This window comes from Equus caballus, chromosome X (genome assembly GCF_041296265.1).
Source record: "Equus caballus isolate H_3958 breed thoroughbred chromosome X, TB-T2T, whole genome shotgun sequence".
In the NCBI taxonomy this organism is placed as follows: Eukaryota; Metazoa; Chordata; class Mammalia; order Perissodactyla; family Equidae; genus Equus; species Equus caballus.
The window spans coordinates 43,540,253-43,561,881 of record NC_091715.1 but is presented as its reverse complement, the minus strand read 5'-3'; the positions used below and the strand labels follow the sequence as shown (position 1 = coordinate 43,561,881).

Here is a 21,629-nt window from a genome sequence, read left to right as displayed (position 1 = left end):
GATTAGAGGCCTTCCTTTTGTTTTTTAGTAGGTGGTCCTATAGTGCTAGTTTTATTATTTCTCTTTCCTGAGCTGTCTCTGGCTATCTTTGAGGATAAGCATCCTCCAGCCTCCATGACCTCTATTCAGGGTGTCCTGCCAGGCACTCTTGTTGTCACCTCCTATGTCTCTAGGGGTCACTGATGCCTGACTCTTGCCAGTGTTGCTGCAGTCATTGGCTTCACTGCCAGGGGTACAGAGATGGCTGACACACTAGTCATGTCACCTGGGTCAGAAACTCTGCTGCTATGGCAAGGGGAGGCGGAAGGGGAGGAGGGAGCCATGGCAGTTCTTGGGGGGCACTGCCTCTGCTGTTTCTTGTTACCTTGTGGCCTCAGGCACTGCTGCAGTTGGGATGTTAGAGCCATGTGCATGCCCCTGCTGCTGCTATCAGGCTCTGAGCCTTGGCCAGGGCCTCAGAATCACAGAGCATTGCCTCTGCTGTTGGCTTTGCTCCCCATAGCTGCAGGTGCCACCAAAGTTGGCTGGCTGGAGTGCACACATGCTTCTACTGTTGCTTACCATGTTCTCTGCCTGACTTAGCCACTACGGCTAGGAGTCCAGGATCCTGGGCACCACCTCTGCTCTTCCTCTATTTCACCTCCTCTATATGCTCCAACCCACCCACCTTCATATCTAACAATTTGCGGATCTCGGGTGTGTTGGGACACCACAGCTTTTGTTGGGTTATGGATGTTTTACTCTCTGTAGACCAAGGGATACTTTCATGCCTCCATGATGATGATGTCTCTCTATATATATCTTAGAATTAGTTTGTCTAGTTTCCCCTTCAAAAAAAATTCTTGCTGGGATTTTAGCTGAGATGGCACTCAATTTATAGATAAATTTCGGAGATAGTGAAATTTTTATAGTGTTAAATCATCTTATCCATAAATGTGATTTATCTCTCCATGTGCTCAGGTCATCAGGTCTTTTTATAGAATATTAGGCTTTATTATAAAATATTTAAGATGCATTAATGTGCAGATTATAACATAAACACTTGTCAACACACTATCCATACCTATCAAATCCTAACATTTTTTAAGGCTTACAGAGGTGATATTACAAAATATTTAACAATTTGTACGGTATGGACACCAACTAACGAGAAAGATCCCTGGCTACCAGTTTCTTTCACCTCAATGCCTACCAAGCTTTGCTTGATTTATATATATATTTATTTTTTTTTTTTTAAAGATTTTATTTTTTTCCTTTTTCTCCCCAAAGCCCCCCCCCGGTACATAGTTGCATATTCTTCGTTGTGGGTCCTTCTAGTTGTGGTATGTGGGACGCTGCCTCAGCGTGGTCTGGTGAGCAGTGCCATGTCCGCGCCCAGGATTCGAACCAACGAAACACTGGGCCGCCTGCTGCGGAGCGCGCGAACTTAACGACTCGGCCACGGGGCCAGCCCCCAGATTTATATATATTTTAAATACATATAATATTTTAGATAGATTTAAAGATACTTGTGTACCTTTTTCCAAAACCCATTGCCCCTTCCTTCCCTATGCATATTTTATATTGTTACTATATACGTATTTATCCATAAATAATGTATAGTGTAGTTTTGCATGTTTTCAAACTTCGTATCAATGGTATGCTACTAAACATACCAGTAGGTAAATATCCATTGTGATACATATTTTAACTGTTGTATAGTATCCCGTTGAAAGAACATGCCACAATTTACTTATCAAATTGCCTGTTTCTTTTTTAAATTTTGGGTAGCCTTCTAATTCTGTCCTATTACAAACAATGCTGCAATAAACATTGATTTTCATGGATCCTTAGGAATCCATGATGCTCTTGGATACTACCTAGTAGTGGAATTTTGGATTATAGGTTATACTCATCTGTAATTTTACTAGATAAGATAGTGGCACAACTGTGTGTACCCCCACATATATTGAATGATAGTGTCTATATTCTAACACTCTCCCAACCATTATGGACTATCAATCTTTCTTTTTTTAGATTTTTAGGATTTTTTAGTTTTTACTAACTTGATAGAGAAAAGTGGTATCTTATTTTATGGTAATTTGAATTTCCATAATTATATGCTTATTGGTTTTCATTCTAGCCAGTCTCAAATTCAGCTTATTCCTTTTTCACAGAAACTTTTTTGAGGGGCCCTAGATGTAGCCAACACACCCTGATACTTTATAATTTTCTAACTGTCTCCTCTGCTGCAGTCTCTACCTGTAACAACTTGGTACCAAGTTCTGTATAGGTATGCTTTTGGATGCAAACAAGAGAAAATCCATCCACACTGAAATAAATGGAATGGGTTATATCATGTATTAGGAAAGTTTAAGGATAGCACTGGATGTAGGCATGGTTTAATGCAAAAACTCAAAAAATGACAATGTGAGAAAAAAGGAAATAAAGGGAGGAGAGAGGCAATAAATGGCTGAAGGGGAAGTGAAGAAGAAGAGGTAATATAATATTTCACACTTATTCCTACTCTGAAGCAGGATGAGTTCTAGGCTGTCAGAGTTGACCAGGTCTGCATGATGGGGCCCCAAGGAGCTCACAATCCAGCAGGTAGGACTGAGGGTAAACCACTAAACAGAGAGCTCCAACCCAGTTTGTTAAGTGCTCTGACAGAGCCATGCAAAGAAGTAAGGAGGAAGGAAAAACTAATTAAACTTGGGGTGATCTGAGGTGGTTTCTTGGAGAAAGTAGCACTTGACCCAGTCCTTTTAGGGAGGCGGGCCTTTCACAGTCAGGAGAGAGGCATGGACGTGGGGAACAAAGACACCCCAGGCAGAGGACCAGCTTGAGCAAAGGTATGACGTTGGCAGAAGGCAGAACATGTTTGGGGGATGATGAGTCACCCACTGTGACTGAGGCCTGGGGGACTGGCAGGGGCTGGTTGTGGAGGGCCTTGAATGACAGGCAAGGGAGCTTGGATTTAAACCTGCAGGCTGTTTAAATGTAAACTTGGAGGCTGTAGGTATGGTCAGCTTTGTGCTTTGAAATATGACTCTGAGGGCCTCTGTGAGAAGGGACTGGAGTGGAGCAGATGGGAAGCAGGCTCATCAGAGCAGAGACCCATCCACCCCTGTCCCATGTGCCCCTACACTCAGCAAAGGCTCCTCAGAGCCTGCAGTCCTCCGTGAGAACTGTTCCCTCTCCTCTCTTCTGCCAATGTTCTACTCCTCCCGCAGGACCTGGCTCAAACATACTCTATCTGGAAGCTTTAACTCCCTTCCAGTTAGTGATTTTCCCCATGAGCCCTCTCAGCAGGCTGCTCTGGGATTCCTAGGTAACATAGGTATTAGGCATCCCAGCAAGATGGAGAACTCTTCAAGGACAGGGTGTGAACTCACCCATTTTCGCATGTCCAATGCCTAGCATGGATTGTGGCACATGGGAAACCATTGGGAAACTCTTCACCAGTGAATTAGAGAAAGAGAAAGCACATGAAAGGAAAGAAGAAATGAGAGAAAGAGAAGAGAAGCCTTGGAGAGAAGGAGGGGAGGGGGAAGAGAGATAGGGTGTTGGGATGGGCAAGAGAAAGGAGGAGAAGAGAACGGAGAAATGGAGAGTACAGGGCCATTGTGGGGCTCTTTTCTCTTCCCATCAGTAGAGCCGAGAATCAGACCTGTCACAGTGAGTGTCAGGCTTTGGAATCAACCGGATGTGGGTTTATATCCTGTTCCATCACTTACTGGCCACGTGCCTTTCAACAAGGCACTTCACCTCTTGGGCATTAATTTCATCAACTGTGAAATGATGATAGTACTAGTTCCTCCTTCATGGGTGTCTTAGAACTTAAGAATGGTTGTGAGTTTTCTTGGAGGACAGGCATCCTATCTTACTTGTCTTTCTTTGTCCATCATCCAGCAACGGCCTTGGCACGGCTGTGTGCTCAACAAATCATTAACAAGCGACTACATAAATCAGTGCCCAAGGAGAACTGTTTTCTGCACTGGGGAGCAGTGCTCCATTTCACAAGACAGAGTCTAAGTACTTGCTCAGTGCACCAGTAAAAGAGAAACATGGGCCCAATAAAATTTTTCAGATAAGTTGATATTCTTCAAAAGCATCAATATAGTCATCAGGGGATAAACAAAAACCTGTGGTAGACTTTCTTACATTTGCTGTTTTTATTCTGAATTATGTATGATGTGGGGGCACCCTATCTTTTAGTGTTTAGAGCCTCTAAATGTCTTGATCTGATCATACTGGAGAGACAGAAATGAACGTGACCCAGTCCCCTGCCCCCAGATCAGCTCCTGGGGAGAGAGACCCAGACATACACTGCAACAACACACTATGTAATTAGTGTTGGCATGGGGTGGGGGGCAGTAGGGAGAGCTGGCTTGGGAGCTCAGAGAAGCACAGTCCTCCTAGGAGAAACAGAGGAATCAAATAGAAACGGGGATACAGGGTGGGGGAATTGAGAAATCAAATGGAGAATAGAAGGGAATGATAGCTGCATAAGGGGTAGTAAGCAGAAAAAAGACCACATTGAGGAGAATGGAAAGTTGGAAGGAGGGAGCTGGGGAGGAGGTTGACAAGCTGGGAGGGAGACCCCTCTGGAGGCGGAAAGGAGGCAGGACCACTTCTGGCCATGGAGGGGGAGCGGACAGGCTCAGATCTAAGGAGAGGTTTGGAGAGAGTGGAAGCTTTCTGGACTTGGGAGGACGAGGTGAACTCAGGTATCCAGCTGTAGAGAATACCCTGTGGGGGTCTCTGGACTGGGGCTTCAACGTGCTTGACTCCACATGCCCCTAGGGTTTGAAGAAAACCTGTTAGGGTTTCGGGAGTTAACTATATGGAAGTGGTCGGGTTTAGAGGTGCCTGGACCTGGTTCGTTGGGGAGAAAGGAGGGGGCAGAATCCCCTTCAGAGCACAAGCGGGAGAGAACTGGACTCAGTTGGGGCCGCAGAAAGGAGGGATGTCGACCTGGTGGGACCCCAGAAAGAAGAGAGTGAAAAATTCAGGCACTAGAAAGAAAGGAGTAGGACAGAGCTCGAGAGGTAGAGAGGCGATGGCAGGACTCCGTTAGGCTGGAAAAAGGGGTCAGGACTTGGTTTGGACCACAGAAAGCAGGGATCAGCACCCGAAGAAAGGAAGGGGCAGAATACCTTTTGAACAGCTGTAATGTCCCAGCTCAGAGCGGAGAAAAGAAGGGCTAAGACCCAGTTGATTCTAGTTTAAAAAAAGAAGGGACAGCACCAGGTAGGGTTCAGGAACAAGGAATACACAAAAGCGTAATACCGTTTATTTGTGGGTGGGGTATCCACGGTGCAGAAAGGGCGGGACCGGTCACTCGCAGACATGGAAGTCGGGGAGCGGTGTTGAGGAAGCGGTGGTGCAAGGACGGTACTTCAGAGCAGAGGGAGGGGGCGTATTAAGGCAAGAGGAAGTGCAGAGAAGTACTGCAGAGCAGAGGGAAGGGGCGTATCGGGAAGGGGCGGTGCGTGGTTGTACTGCCAGGAAGAAGTGGGCGATGTTGGGGAAGGGGCGGTGCGAAGAGGTACTGCAGAGCGGAGGGAGGGGGCTGATGTTGGGGGAAGGGTTGGACCAAGATGTGATGCAGTTAGAGTGGGCCAGGGGTGGGGCCCAGATGTTCTACTGCTTTGGGAGCATTGGTCGTTTGTGCAATTGAGGTGGCCAGAGTGTGCAGCACACCAAAATCATGCGAACCTAGTGCCTGAGATGGGGGCGCCCGGGTTGGTGCGCATGCGCAATGCGCACTATCGAGTTGCAGTAGGGGGCGTGTGAGGGTAAAGGGGCGGGGTCGTAGAACTGCCTTGTGGTTTCTTGGAGGCAAAAGAAGCTAAGGTTTGTAAACCAGACCGTCTGGGTTTCTAGATGTGAGAACCCAGTAGTTGAAGAGTTTGGGGCCCAAGGTTAGATGGGATCCTCCCTCTAGGATAGGCGGGATGTCTAATGAATCTCCTCCTCCCTGTCATTCTCCCTTAACTCAGGCCCCTTCCTCTCAGGCTCAGCTGTTACTCTGCCTCTCAGAAAAATGGATAGGAAAAGTGAATACGGTTATAGAATGCCTGCGTTCCAGGTGAGGCCTCTCTGCATTCCTGCCAGGCCATCTACCCCATCCTGAGTTCACTTACTACTCTTGATTCCTCTACCACTCTGTAGTTGGGTAATTCCCTGCCTAACCTGTCTCACTCCTCCCCTGCATGGGAGAGGAGGAGGAGAGGAAAACCTACCCTACTTTGTCTCCTCCTCCCTTCCTCTTCCCTCACCCTCCCCTTCAATCAATCATTGCTCAGAGTAACGGGAGGCCTTCTGGAAAGGGTGGGCTGTAGGGAGGCCAGATGGCTCAGCAGATCATAATCCTAAGTGTGTAGGGCCCTCTGCCTCCCCCTGGGAGCCTAGGGCTTCACTTCCCTCCAGATGTCCAGGCAGAAACCACAGAAGAGGACAGTGTCTTGCTGATGCATACCCTCTTTGCGGCAACCAAGGAACCCCTGGCCATGGACCCACCAGCTTCCAACCAGCCAAAGAAAAGCAAAACCAAGAAGGCTCCTGTTAAGGCTATTACTAAGACCATAACTGCTGCCCATCCAGTTCCATCTGCCAATGCAATTACCATGAACAAGCTTAAAATAACTTTGCAGGTTTAAAAACTGCCGATCATCCCCCAGATCAACCAGGCTTCAGCTACCACTGAGACAGCCAAAACTCAGGCTTCTTCACTGCTCAGCCTAAGAAAGCCAACAAGACAGAAAAAGTTACCGCTAAGGCAGCCCAAAGCTGCCAATCTCCAGCTGGCAGTGAGAGTGTCACTACACAGATCAAGTCACCCTTGCAGGCCCTAAACCTACCAGTCATCCCACATACTATCCAAGCTCCAGCTGCCAGTGAATCAGCAAATTCCCAGGCCTTGATAGCCTATACCAAGCCTAAGAAAGCTTCCAAGTTTAAGAAGGCTGCCAATAAGGCCATAGCTACTGCCACTGAGATGTCGCTGGTTCTAACCATCACCCACATAGCTACTACCCAAGGCCAAATTGCCAATGAGATAGCCAACACCCAGTCCACAGCAGCCTCCATACGAACTAAGAAAGCCTCCAAAGCCTAAAAGGCAATTGTTAAAGGTGCACATACTGACACTGAGCTGCTAGAGACCCCAAAGTCCGCTGAGACAGCTACCAGGCAGATTGAGGCCTCAGCAATAACGATCTGGCCCCAAAAATTCAAGGGCGAGAAGGCTATCAATAAGGGCCTGGCAGTTGAAAGGCAGCCTCAAATTGTTGACCAAGGGGCCCAGGTCAAGATGGGCATCTGTCAGACCAACATAAGTGCCCTTGAGACTCAGGTTTTGCTGATGTCCAGGCCCTAGCAGATGACTACCTGGCTCAGTTGAGTCTGGAGCCCACAAACAGGACCCGGGTCAGGAGGAACTGAAAGGTGAGATCTCTGACATCACCATCCTTAACTTTGCACTTCTTTTCCATCCCTATCCTCCTAGTTTGTTCATTTGTTCTATAAAAGTTTACTGAGCCTTTTTACTCTGAGCCAGTCCCTGTGTTCAGATAGGCTGTGACAGATGCTGAGAAGAATGTGATGTAGAACTCCCTGGCAGTTCACAAATTGATGGGGAAATAAGACATCCGTACACTTCGCTACAATCTGGATATAACTCAACTTGCATTTACACAGTAGTTACCATGAGCCGGGCTTTGTTTTGGGTACAATCACACAGGTTATGTCTTTATGTTTTGAAAGTAACTCTTACCAGCTAGGGATCATTTGTTCCAGTTTTACAGATAAGAAAACTGAGTTCTAGAGAGATGAAGTGACTTGTTCAAGGGGTACAGCCAGAAGAATCAATGAGGGCCAAAAGAAAAGAAGGAACCCCAGGCCCTGCCCTTACATTGCTTCTGTCCTGGTAGGGAAATTAAACTCCTGCCTAGAAGACAGTGAAAGACAAGTTTAGGGCTCAGGGTGGCCAATGGTAAGGTCAGGACCCACACAGGGAGGGTTTAGGGGACTTTCAGAAGGAGGCAGGGTAAGGAGACAGAGTCATCTCTTTAACCTGGTGACTCTGGACCTTCCTTATTTCTGATGATGCAGTCCAAACATCTGAAAGGGGATGAGAGAGGTGGCAGTAATTAGAGGAGGATCCTGTGGGGCTGGAGGCCTCCGCCACCCCGAGATGCGGCCATTTTGCAAGAAAAGGTAAGAATCCAGTGCTGCCCAGTCTCTTCTCTTCTTCACCTGTCCTCTTCTCTGTGATCCTTTCAAGTTTTCTGTAAACTTATTAAGATCTCCCCATGTATTCCTCTTCTCCCGGGCAAATAAGTTGGTGAAATACCTGTTGGTTAAGGACGAGACAGAGATCCCCATCAAGTGCTCAGGTAGAGTCATAGCAATCCTCTTGCCTGAGCTCTCTTCTTCATTCCTTTTTCCCTCATGCCCTGAGGATAGCCATTTATCTTTATGGCCTCCTCATTGTCTCACATGTCTTCCTCTGCCCTCCTCACACCCTGCCATAGCTGGCACCTCCCATTAACACTGTTCAGGACTCAGAATGTACTGACTCCAGAGGGCTGGCAAAAGGGCTGCTGCTCTGTGGCCCCTGCTCAGCCCAGCTGCTCCCACGTCTGCTTTCCTGCAGACATGCTGAAGGATGTCATCCAAGAATATGATGAATATTTCCCAGAGATCGTTGAACGAGCAAGCTACGCTCTGGAGAAGGTGAAGAGGCAGCTCTGGGGCATGGGCACAATGGGGATGCCTTGAATTGAACAAAGGTGTACATGTCCCTTCTTGGGGGAACACAGAGACTCACTCATCCAATCCCGTCTCTGTGCAGATGAGCATATGGTGGCCCAGGGAGGAGTACAGACTAGCCCAGGGTCACAGAGCAAGTCAGGGATAAAAGCACAGCTTGGACCCAAGCCGTCCGACTTAGTCCCGGCTTCTGTCCACTGCTGGACACGTCCTGTAATGTATTTCAGATGCTCACCTCTCCCTTCCATTCCCCATTCTCTGTCTCCCTAGGTTCCCACTAATCATGAAGATGATGTTGATAACAATAGTACATTTGTTACCTGTTTGCTGTGTGCTGGCCACTTAGCTAAGTGCTTTACATGCATTATCTCACTGATTTCACTCACACACACACACACCCCTAGGTACACGGGGAACTGTGGGATGCTCAGGAAGCTCACTGATGCCTAAGCTGAATTTTGTGATCTCATAGGCTATTGTTTTACTTGGCAGATGTTTCAAGTCAATCTGAAGGAAATTGATAAGCAAAGTAGCTTGTATATTCTCTCAGCACTCAAGAATCCTCTGCCGGCGTACTGGGAACGTAAGCTGGGAAAGGGCTGGGGTGGGAGGGAGGCTTCTGCTCTTTTCCATGGTACTACCCCATCCCTGTTCTCTCTCCCCACATCCCCTTAGAGAGCCAGGAAAGACGGCCTATAAAGCTCCTGTTGCAGCTCCCGACTGTAGTTGGAGCCCTGCACACAATGGTGGTACCTGATTTATGATTGGCTGAAAGGCATAGAAGCCTGAGGTGGGGCATTCCTACTGTCAGGTTTTCTGTTTCTCTAGAAGTTTCCCAGACAACCTGTTGTTGCTTGTCTCTTCCTACTAGCCTTGGTTGAGTGGTTCTCAAGGGAGGGCTTTCTGGTGTGGGTGTATCATGATGCTCAAAGGGCAGGGTCATCAGTACCTAGAATTCTGTGCCTAGAATTCTCTTGGGGCTGAGGGATGTGGGAGAGAAAGAAGGGACTCACATTGACTAAGTGCCTGGGTTGTACCAGGTTGAGAGAATTCTTCCATTCTCTTGGCAACCCAGGGAGGGGAGGATGTGATTTTCCCATTCTACTGAATAGGAGGCTGAGGCTCAAGAGTCTACGTGCTTTGCCCAGGGTCACATAGAGCTTGAAGCATAGACTGGGCAGAAGTCTCCCTTATCTGAGGAATCTGGAGAGGCCAGTCTACTGAAGCTGGCTGGTGTGTCTTTTGCAGATAGCTACTGGATGTAAACCTTCTCTGTGTCCTAATATTCCCCTAGGACCAAGGATACACTCAAACTAGGTCTCCTCATGGTGCTTCTTAGCATCATCTTCATGAATGGAAATCGGTCCAGTGAGGGTGAGTGGCTGGGTGCACAGCTGAATGGGTGGCCATGGTCAGAATTCCATGTGTTCATTTTCTGTCCCTGTCTCCTCTTGCCTCCCCTTGCAGCTGTCATCTGGGAGGTGCTGCGCAAGTTGGGGCTGCGCCCTGGGTATGATTGGGCTCTCTCTGCACTTGCTGTCCATGTTCTCCTTTGGCAAGAGAGGATGGTCTCAGGATTGCATCAGCCCAGTGGTCTGGTGGAGTGGGTGGGAGTGCTGGACTGGGTAGAGGGCCCAGAGTTCTGACCTGGTGGATGGGGAAATGGTCCTGAACTCTCTGCTCCCTGTCTCACCTATGCCCTCTGTCTGTTCTCAGCTGAGATATAAGATTGACCTTCAGGGCATCTTTAACAAAGAACCATCGGCCTCAACCATTTGTTTCTAGTGGCCATGTGTTCACTTTTTCCTGGCTTCGTTGAGATAGTCTCATGTGCTAGAGAGGTTTCGTCCACGTAGGGGAATACCTCTGCCCTCATCTGGGAACTTCTGACATCTACTCATTCATTCATTTTCCCGTTGTCAGGGTGAGGCACTCACCCTTTGGGGAAGTAAGGACGCTCATCACAGATGAGTTTGCGAAGCAGAAGTAAGTGGTGTTTTGGGGCTTTGTCAGGCCCTGATGTGTTTTGGGTGTACTGGTCTGGTTCTAAAAGTAGTTACTCAGCCCTTTTCTTTTTTTCCCATTTATTTGTGTATTTTTGGATGTACATCATAATATATTTTGAATTCTGTGTAGATTACATTACGTTCACCACCCAAAAACTAATTATAGTCCATCCCCTTACATGTGAGCTTAATCACCCCTCCCTGTTGCCCTCCTCCCCTCTTCCCCTATGGTAACCACCAATTCAATCTCCAATGCTATGTGTTTGTTTGTCATTGTTTTTATCTTTACTTGTGAGTGAGATCGTATGGTATTTGACTTTCTCCCTCTGGCTTATTTCACTCAGCAAAATAGCCTCAAGGTCCATCCATGTTGTCACAAATGGCTGGATTTCATAATTTCTTACGGCTGAGTAGCAGTCCATCGTGTATAAATACCACATCTTCTTTATCCATTCGTCCCTTGATGGGCACCTAGGTTGCTTCCAAGTCTTGGCTATTGTGTATAATGCTGCAATGAACATAGGGGTGCAAGTATCCTTATGCCTTTGTGTTTTCAAGTTCTTTGGATAAATACCCAGCAGTGGGATAGCTAGATCATATGGTAGATCTATTCTTAATTTTCTGAGGAAACTCCATACTGCTTTCCATAGTGGTTGCACCAGTTTGCACTCCCATCAGCAGTGAACAAGGGTTCCCTTCTCTCCCCATCCTCTCCAACATTTGTTGTTTCCTGTCTTGTTAATTATAGCCATTGTGACTGGAGTGAGGTGATAACCTCATTGCAGTTTTAATTTGCATTTCCCTGATAGCTAATGATGCTGAACATCTTTTCATATGCCTGTTGGCCATCCGTATATCTTCTTTGGGGAAATCTCTGTTCAGATCTTTTGCCCATTTTCTAATTGGATTCTTGGTTTTTTTGTGGTTGAGCTGTGTGAGTTCTTTGCATATTTTGGATATTAACCCATTATCTGATATATGGTTTGAAAATATCTTCTCCCAATTGTTAGGTTGTCTTTTTGTTTTGTTGCTGGTTTCCTTTGCTGTGCAGAAGCTTTTTAGTTTGATGTAGTCCCATTTGTTCAGTTTTTCTTTTGTTTCCCTTGCAGGGTCAGACATGGGACTTGAAAATATGCTGCTCAGACTGATGTCAAAGAGCATACTGCCTATGTTTTTTTCTAGAAGTTTCACGGTTTCGGGTCTTACGTTCAAGTCTTTAATCCACTTTGAGTTGATTTTTGTGCATGGTGTAAGGGAATGGTCTACTTTCATTCTTTTGCACGTGGCTGTCCAGTTTTGCCAACACCATTTATTGAAGAGACTGTCCTTTCTCCATCGTATGCTCTTGGCTCCCTTGTCGAATATTAGCCGTCCATAAATGTGTGGGTTTACTTCTGGGCTCTCAATTCTGTTCCATTGATCTGTGTGTCTGTTTTTGTGCCAGCACCATGCTGTTTTGGTTACTATGGCTTTGTAGTATATTTTGAAATCAGGGAGTGTGATCCCTCCAGCTTTGTTCTTTTTTCTCAGGAATCCTTTGGCTATTTGGGGTCTTTCGTTGTTCCATATAAATTTTAGGATTCTTTGTTCTATTTCTGTGAAAAATGTTGTTGGAACTTTGGTAGGGATTGCGTTCAATCTATAGATTGCTTTAGGAAGTATGGACATTTTAACTATGTGAATTCTTCTAATCCAAGAGCACAGAATAGCGTTCCATTTCTTTGTGTCTTCTTCATTTCTTTCAACAATGTTTTATAGTTTTTGGTGTACAGATCTTTCACCTCTTTGGTTAAATTTATTCCTAGGTATTTTATTCTTTTTGTTGTAATTGTAAATGGGATAGTATTCTTAAATTTCTCTTTCTGCTACTTCGTTGTTAGTGTATAAAAACGCAAACGCCTTTTGCATGTTGATTTTGTATCCCGTGACTTGACTGTATTCCTTTATTGTTTCTAAAGGTTTTTTAGTGGAATCTTTAGGGTTTTCTAGATATAAAATCATGTCATCTGCAAAGAGTGACAGTTTCACTTCTTGTTTTCCAATGTGGATCCCATTTATTTCTTTTTCTTCCCTGATTTCTCTGGTGAGGACTTCCAATACTATGTTAAATAAGAGTGGTAACAGTGGGCATCCTTGTCTGTTTCCTGTTCTATGAGGGATAGCTTTCAGTTTTTCTCCTCTGAGAATGATATTAGCTGTGGGTTTGTCATATATGGCCTTTATTATGTTGAGGCATTTTCCTTCTATACCCATTTTATTTAGAGTTTTTATCATAAATGGATGCTGTATCTTGTCAAATGCTTTCTCTTTGTCTACTGAGATGATCATGTGATTTTTATTCTTCATTTTGTTAATGTAGTGTATCACGTTGATAGATTTGCAGATGTTGAACCGTCCCTGCATCCCTGGAATGAAACCCACTTGATCATGATGTATGATATTTTTAATGTATTGTTGTATTCGATTTGCTAGTATTATGTTGAGGATTTTTGCATCAATGTTCAACAGTGATATTGACCTGTAATTTTCTTTTTTTGTGTTGTCCTTGTCTGGTTTTCAGTATCAGGATAATGTTGGCTTCATAGAATGAATTAGGAAGCCTCTCCTCCTCTTCAATTTTTTAGAAGAGTTTGAGAAGGATAGGTATTAAATCTCCTTTGAATGTTTTGTAGAATTCACCAGGGAAGCCATCTGGTCCTGGACTTTTATTTTTTGGGAGGTTTTTGATTGCTGTTTCGATCTCCTTACTGGTGATCGGTCTATTCAAATTTTCTACTTCTTCTTGGTCCAGTTTTGGAAGGTTGTATGTTTCTAAGAATCTATCTATTTCTGCTAGATTATCCAATTTGTTGGCATATAGCTTTTCATAGTATTCTCTTATAATCTTTTGTATTTGTGAGGTGTCCGTTGTAATCTCTCCTCTTTCATTTCTGATTTTATTTATTTGAGCCTTCACTCTTTTTTTCTTGGTGAGTCTAGCTAAGGGTTTTGTTAATTCTTGTTTGTTGAGGAAGGCCTGAATTGCTATAAACTTCCCTCTTAGAACAGCTTTTGCTGCATTCCACAGATTTTGGCATGTCGTGTTTTCATTTTCATTTGTCTCCAGGAATTTTTTGATTTCTTCTTTGATTTCTTCATTGACCCAATTGTTCTTCAGTAGCATTTTGTTTAATCTCCACATTTTTTTGGCTCTTCTAGTTTTCTTCCTGTAGTTGATTTCTAGTTTCATACCTTTGTGGTCAGAAAAGTTGCAGGGTATTATTTTGATCTTCTTAAATTTATTGAGACTTGTTTTGTGGCCTAATATGTGATCATTCCTGCAGACTTTCTATGGGCATTTGAAAAGAATGTGTATTCTGTGGTTTTTGGTTGGAATGTTCTGTATATATCTACTAAGTCCATCTGGTCGAATGTGTCCTTTAAGGCCAGTGTTTCCTTATTGATCTTCTGATTGGATGAACTATCCATTGGTGAAAGTGGAGTGTTAAAGTCCCCTACTATTATTGTGTTGCTGTCTGTTTTTCCTATGTCTGTTAATAATTGCTTTATATATTTAGGTGCTCCTATGTTGGGTGCATAGATATTTACAAGTGTTATATTTTCTTGTTGGGTTGTTGCCTTTATCATTATATAGTGCCCGTCTTTGTCTCTTGTTACAGTTTTTGTTTTAAAGTCTATTTTGTCTAATATATGTATTGCTACCCCTGCTTTCTTTTCCTTGCTATTTGCATGGAACATCTTTTTCCATCCTTTCACTTTCAGTTTGAGTGTCTTTAGGTCTGAAGTTTGTCTCTTGTATGCAGCATATACATGGGTCTTCCTTTTTTATCCAATTGGCCACCCTATGGCATTGGATTGGAGCATTTAGACCATTGACATTTAAAATAGGTATTGATAAATATGTATTTATTGCCATTTTGTCACTTTTTTTTCCTGGGTGTTTTAGTAGTTCTTCTCTGTTCCTTTCTTTTTCTCTTGCTCTCTTCCCTTGTGGTTTGATGGCTATCTTTAGTAATATGTTTGATTTCTTTTGTCTTATTTTTTTTCTTGCTTGTTATAGGTTTCTGGTTTGTGGTTACCATGAGGATCCTATTTAATATACTATGCATATAACAGTCTATATTGAGTTGATAGACTCTTTAGCTTGACCTCTTTCTAAAAGCTCTACTTTTTCACTCCCCTCCTCCCACATTATATGTTTTTCAAATCATATATAGTCTCATCTTTAGTGTGTGTCTATCCATTACCCTCTTATCATTGAAATAGGTGATTTTAGTACATTTGTCTTTTAACCTTCCTATTATCTTCACAGGTAGTTGATCTGTTGCCTTTACTATATTTTTACCTTACAAGTGATTTTATTGCTTGGTTTTTTGTTTTTGTTGTTTTGTGTTTTTTTGATAATTTTTTTATCTCTATTTGTGGTCATTGCTTTCCCACTTAAATAAGTCCCTTCAGCATTTCTCGTAGAACTGGTTTCTTGTTGATAAACTCCTTTAATTTTTGCTTGTCTGGGAAGCATGTTCTCTCTCCTTCCATTCTCAATGATGACCTTGATGGACAGAGTATTCTTGGCTGTAGGTTTTTTCCTTTTAGCACTTTAAATACATAGTGCCATTCTCTTCTCGCCTGTAGGGTCTCAGCTGAGAAGTCCGCTGATAGCCTGATGGGCTTCCCTTTATGCGTCACTTGTGGCCTTTCTCTTGCTGCTTTTAGGATTCTCTCTTTGTCTTTAATTTTGGACATTTTAATTATAATATGTCTTGGTGTGGGCCTCTTTGGGCTTATCTTGTTTGGAGCTCTCTGTGCTTCCTGAACTTGGATGTCTGTTTCCTTCCACAGGTTAGGAAAATTTTCATCTATTATTTCTACAAATAAATTTTCTGCCCCTTTGTCTCTCTCTTCTTCTTCTGGGACACCTATAATCTGAATACTGGCACCCTTGATATTGTCCCAGAGTTCCCTTAGACTGTTTTCATTCTGTCTAATACTTTTTTATCTTTTCTGTTCTGCTTGGGTGATTTCCTCTAGTCTTTTGTCTAGCTCACTGATCCATTCTTCTGCTTCCTCTGCTCTGCTAAATTCTAGTGAATTTCTCATTTCCAATATTGTATTCTTCATTTCTGACTGTTTTTTTATATCTTCCAGTTCTCTGCTGATGTGCTCACTTTGTTCATCCATCTTTCTCCCCATATCTGTGAGCATCCTCATGATATTTTGTTTGAACTCTTTATCGAGTAGGTCACTAGTTTTTGTTTCATTTAGTCCTTTTTCTGGGGTTTTGTCCTGTTCCCTTGCTTGGAAAGTATTCCTTTGTCTCCTCATTATGCCTCTTTCTCTGTGCTTATTTCTATGTATGAGGTGAGTGGGCTATGTCCTCTGAAGTTGGAGGAGTGGCCTTATGTATGAGATGCCTTATGAGGCCCAGCAGTGTGCTTCACTCTCGTCACCAGACCATAAGAACCAGGAGTGACCTCTTTGTGCACTACTTGTGTCCTTCTGCTGCGGCAGGGTTGCTCCCACTGCAGGTACCCAGGGAGTCTAGTCTTTCCTTCCCTGGCCAGCTGTTTGTAAATCCGGTTTGGGGAGCCTCAGCACTGTTTGCTACAAAGACTATCAGCACACTCCTATTGCAGTTTTCCTCTTACTTGGGTTGGTACCCAGTATAGCCGGTTGCTAGGTTCAGGGGCGTACAGTTGTGATAGGCCTCAGGCCTACAAGGCTGTTGTCAGTTCTCTTAGGAGTGCTGCTGAGTGGGGCTGGCCCTAGGCCCGAGGGCCCTCAATTGTTTCAGGCTTTGGAAGATGGGGCAATCCTTTTTATGGCTATTTGTGAAGCATTTGTCTTCTGCCACTGATAAGCCTCACCCCCCACAGGACCACATACACTGTCAACACAGTCCTGGTCATGCACACTTGTCAAACCCCTGGAGCATACCCTGACACCACACTGCAGGGGCTCCCACTTCTCCACCAGTGCGCCCCACATTTCACCTGGTCCTCACACAGGCCCTGCCCCACAGAGTCAGATACCTTTGCATGCCTGTAGAGGATCAAGGCACCCAGTCAATGCAGGCTGAAAAGTAGCCTGAGAGCTTGCCCTTAGGTGGGGTCAGACCCTAGGGCGGGTTGTCTGCCCTGGCTGAACTGGATTCAATCTGTGCTCTAGTGGGCATGGCAGACCCCTGGGCTAAGAGGCCAAGGGATGAACCTCAGTGGCACCCACGGGGGTCCGTGTCAGCACACCTGGACCAGCTCAGATCAATGGCCCCAACCAATGTCTCAGTCTCTGGAGAGGTGCCTCCTCTCACCAAGATGCCCCCAGAGCCCACCAGGTGAGTCTCGTTTCACTGAAGGACTGTCAGCCTTCTCTCTGGTGATTTTAGGTTGCTGCAATGAGTGAGTGGGCCCTTTAAGACCCAGGTCTTTTCAGCTTTTGTCTGATAGCTTTTCTGGGGGTGTCCCCATTGCAGTCAATAGCCAGCAAAGCCAGACAGTAAGACCCCCGTCTCAGTTTGGCTGAATCTGAAGTATGCTTATAGCAGTATCGCCCCGTCTCTGGACCTAACTCCTCCAGGGAGGACTGCGTACCTTAGGGTGTCTCCCGCCTGGCCAGCTGAGAATCTCTGCTGCTCCCAAAGGTGGGTTTTTCCTCTCTTGCAGGACCTACTGCCTCTTCTGCCTTCGTCAGGACTGTCCCTTGTTGTGCGGGTTCTTTTTATCCAGTTTTCAGTTTTCAATCCAGAGTAATTTTTCCAAAAATTGTTGTAACTTGGCTGTGTTTGTGGGAGGAGGCGAGTTCAATGTCTCTCACACCGCCATCTTGACAAGATCCTTCAGCCCTTTTCTTATACTAGCTTTAGAAGTATGGGTATCCTGTGCCCTAGAACTGAGTCCTGTTCACAATTCCCATGGGTGGACCATTCTAGGGCTGGGCCAGACCAAACACAAGACCCTTGCTATGCGGTGTGCTCAGAGCAGAGTGCCTGAAGACTGGCTCCTATGTTTAAAACACACCCAACAGAAACTTGGGTTTACTCCTCACGGGTGGCAGGATACTTTGGCCTTCCTGTGACATGACATCATGACCTATACTTGCCTCCCCTCTGGCACCAAGTGACTGCTTTGCACAGGGCCAGTGGGAAATTGCTCAATATTGCAGGCCAAGACCATGAACTGTGTTTGGGAGTGAGTCTGGGGAAAGAAGGTCTTGGAAATCTTTCTCAAGGAGCTGAGTTTAGTATTTGTTTGGAGGAGTTTGCCACCTGGTGCTCGGTGCTTAGACAACAGGTTTGCTTGGTTAGAAGCAAGTTTCATTTCCTTTCTCCAAGGTACCTGGAGTACAAGAGGCTTCCCAGTAGCAGACCACCTGAATACGAGTTCTCTGGGGCTTGCGCTCCTATCATGAGACTAGCAAGACGAAAGTCCTCAAGTTTGCATGCAAGGTAATAGGAGAGCTGCCCTGACTTGGCATATTAAAGATACGGGATGCCCCTGGCTGGAGCAGGCTATGTGCAGGGATGGGCAGGTACAGAGCAGCCTGCACTTCATATATAAATTTATGGAACTTTATTTATGTTCCAGAATGCTGCTGGACTTAAAGTTTACATTGTTTCATTCATTCTTCTTACTTTGTATTAGTCTGCTCAGACTGCCATAACAAAAATACCATAGACTGGGCAGCTTAAACAACAAAAATTTATTTTCTCACATTCCTGGAGGCTAGAAGTTCAAGATCGAGGTCCAGCAGGGTCAGTTTCTGGTGAAGCCTCTCTTCCTGGCTTGCACACGATGTCTTCTTGCTCTGTCCTCACATGGTGGAGAGAGAGCTTCTTTTTATAAAGACACTAATCCTATTGGATCAGGGCCCCACCATTATGACCTCATTTAACTTTACCTCCATTTAGGCCCTATCTCTAAATACAGTCACAGTGGGGGTTGGTGCCTCAACATATGAATTTAGGAGGAACAAAAGCATTTAACCCATAACATACTCTCTTATTTCCCATATTATAGATGAAGACACTTAGGCTTAGTGAGGTTAAGTAACTTGTCCAAGGTCACTCAGCACCTAAGTTGTCAGAGCTGAAATCAAATCTCAGGACTGGCCCATGATAGAGCCCCAGTAACTAAGAATTTTAAAAAATACTGCTATTAGTTTTATATAAAGCCCATAGTATGTACTTAATACATAATTACAAATGTTATTTTCTTTATAATGATTATTGTTTCCATTTCAGGTGCAGAAGAAAGACCCCAAGGACTGGGCAAGAGCCCAAATGAGGATTGGAGAGGAAGCTGTGGCTGGGCCCTGGAATTAGGATGACATGGATATCGACTGCCTAACAAGGGAAGAGTTAGGTGATGATGCTCAGTCCTGGAGCAGATTTTCATTTGAAATTCAGGCCGGAGCCCAAGAAAATGCAGATGCCAGCACCAACGTCGACTTCAGCCAAGGAGATAGTATCAGGGCTAGCTTCACTGATGGTGCTAGTATTAGCTTCAGTAGTGCACCCAGCCCCAGTGGTGGCTTTGGTGGTAGAGCTGGCATTAACTTTGGTGGCACACCCAGCAGCAGTGCCAGCTTCAGTAGTACAGCCAGCATTTCTTTTGGTGGCACACCCAGCACTAGCACTAGTTTAAGTGGTGGAGCCAGCTGTAGCTCCAGTGGTACAGCCAGTACTAGCTCTAGTTTCAGCAGTGAAGCTAGCATTAGCTTTGGTGGCATACCTTGTACCAGTGCCAGCTTTGGTGGTGGGGTCAGTTCTAGTTTCAGTGGCCTACTCAATACCAGTACCAGTTTCATTGGTGGAGCTAGCTCTGGCTTTGGAGGCACATTCAGCACCACTGCTGGCTTCAGTGGTACACTCATTACCAGCACCAGCTTTGGCAGTGCACTCAGCACCAGTGCAGTCTTTAGTGGTGCACTTAGCACCAGCACTGGTTTTGGTGGCACACTCAGCACTAGTGTCTACTTTGGTGGCTATCCCAGCTCTGGTGCCAGCTTTGGTGGCACACTCAGTGCCAGTATCTGCTTTGGTGGCCCTCCTAGCACTGGCACCTGCTTTAGTGGTGCTACCAGTGCCAGTTTTGGTGATGGACCCAGCACCAGTGCTGGTTTCAGCTTTGGCAATAGGCTAAGCACCAATGCTGGATTTGGTGGTGGACTGAGCACAAGTCTTGGCTTTGGTGGTGGACTAGGCACCAGTGCTGGCTTTGGTGGTGGACGGAGCACCAGTGCTGGCTTTGGTAATGGACTGAGCACCAGCGCTGGCTTTGGTGGCAGACTGATTTCTGGTGATGGCTTTGGTGGTAGACTGGGCACCAATGCTGGCTTTGGCAGCACAATTGGCCCCAGTGTTGGTTTTAATGGTGGCCTCAGCATCAGTGATGGCTTTAGCGGTGGGCCTAACACCAGCTTCAACGGAGGAATGAGCACCATAATTGGCTTTGGCAGTGGTTCCAACACCAGCACTGGCTTTACTGGCGAACCTAGCACCAGCACCAGCTTCAATGGTGGACCCAGTTCTATTGTTGGCTTCGGCAGTGGACTGAGCACCAGTGCTGGCTTCAGCTGTGGACCAAGCAGTGGTGCTGGCTTTGGCAATGGACCGAGCAACGGTGCTGGCTTTCGTGGTGGAGCCACCAGCCTTGGTGCCTGTAGCTTCTCCTATGGCTAGTGAGGTTTTAGATAATTACAGCATTTCCACAGCCAGGGCCCATGGGGATGGGTATAAGATCTGGGAGATGTTAAAGAAACCCCAAGGCAGGAGGGCAAGGTGGGGAAATGAGGACAATGAAGGAAGTATGAGAAAATAGTATATTTGGTGCCAAAATGTGTTACTGTTTGGTGGTTTTTTTTCAGGCTTATTACCCATGTTTACAGATACCGCTAATAAATTACAGCAGTCCTTTCCATGGAGCCAAGGTACATCCCTGGAATCTTTATCTATGCAGCAGTCTAAGCAGATACTACCAGCTGAGATTGACATGCTATGAAAAATCTGTTTGCCAATCCTGCTTTATTGTTTGCTTTTTGTGTGCTGTTGTATTTTGGTATCAGAGTTACATTAAATTTGCAAAATGAATTGGAGCTTTTTTCTGTCTTTTAATGTGCTTGGGTTGTTGTGAGTGACATTTTGGGTTCATAGAAGAGCTAGATATCAGCATAGCTTTTTACAGAAGGTGGGCTCAAGCCTGAGGCTAAAAAGGCAAGTATGACTTCAATAGGATAGAGACCAGGGGAAAGCATGGCAGACAAGGGGTAATAGCTTGAGCAAAGATATAGAAGGGGAACGCCTTGAACAGAAGGTGAGGGAGGGTTCTGGACAGTAAGAATAGATTCATTTTGAGATGTTTGTGTAAGAATGGAGGATAGAAAGGAAGGTAACTAGAGGTAGACATGGGAACAAGGGAGTTTTCTTGAGATAGAAGAGAGAAACCTGCATAGACTGTGGGGGCAAAAGCTAATAGAGGGCAGGAGACAGATATGGAATAGTCAGGAATTGACTGAAGTAGCCCATCCCTGAGAAGGTGGGACGGGATGGATGCCAGAGAATACAGAGTGACCCTGACTTTGAACAGGATTTAAGGGTGGCTGTGGAAACAGATAAATGTAGATTTACTTCAAGCAGTGATCAGCACCTCTGTAGCAGATGCAAACAAAAAAGGTGATGTGGATTAGACAAGGTTTGGGTCTCGCTGAGTGGTTATGATGGAAGGACAAAGGAACAAAGATAGTAAGTGTATGAGTCTCTTCACCACTGGGTCACTGGTACCTGCTCATAGTAGGTGTATGGAGAGTGGCTAAAGAGATGGAACATAGGATCCAAGCTGGCTAGGGATGGAAGAACAATGAGGAGGAAGA

General features: G+C 45.2%; 1 non-coding gene and 2 pseudogenes across 1 annotated transcript; all 3 read left to right on the top strand.

Moving 5' to 3' along the window:
• Window positions 1-6,028: 6,028 nt before the first annotated feature.
• Window positions 6,029-20,558, top strand: LOC138921831 (trophinin-like; annotated as a pseudogene).
• Window positions 6,381-7,428, top strand: LOC138921972 (trophinin-like; annotated as a pseudogene).
• Window positions 17,726-17,859, top strand: LOC111771706 (small nucleolar RNA SNORA11). The gene has a single exon (XR_002805632.1). It is a non-coding gene; the product is annotated as a small nucleolar RNA SNORA11 (small nucleolar RNA).
• Window positions 20,559-21,629: the final 1,071 nt, after the last annotated feature.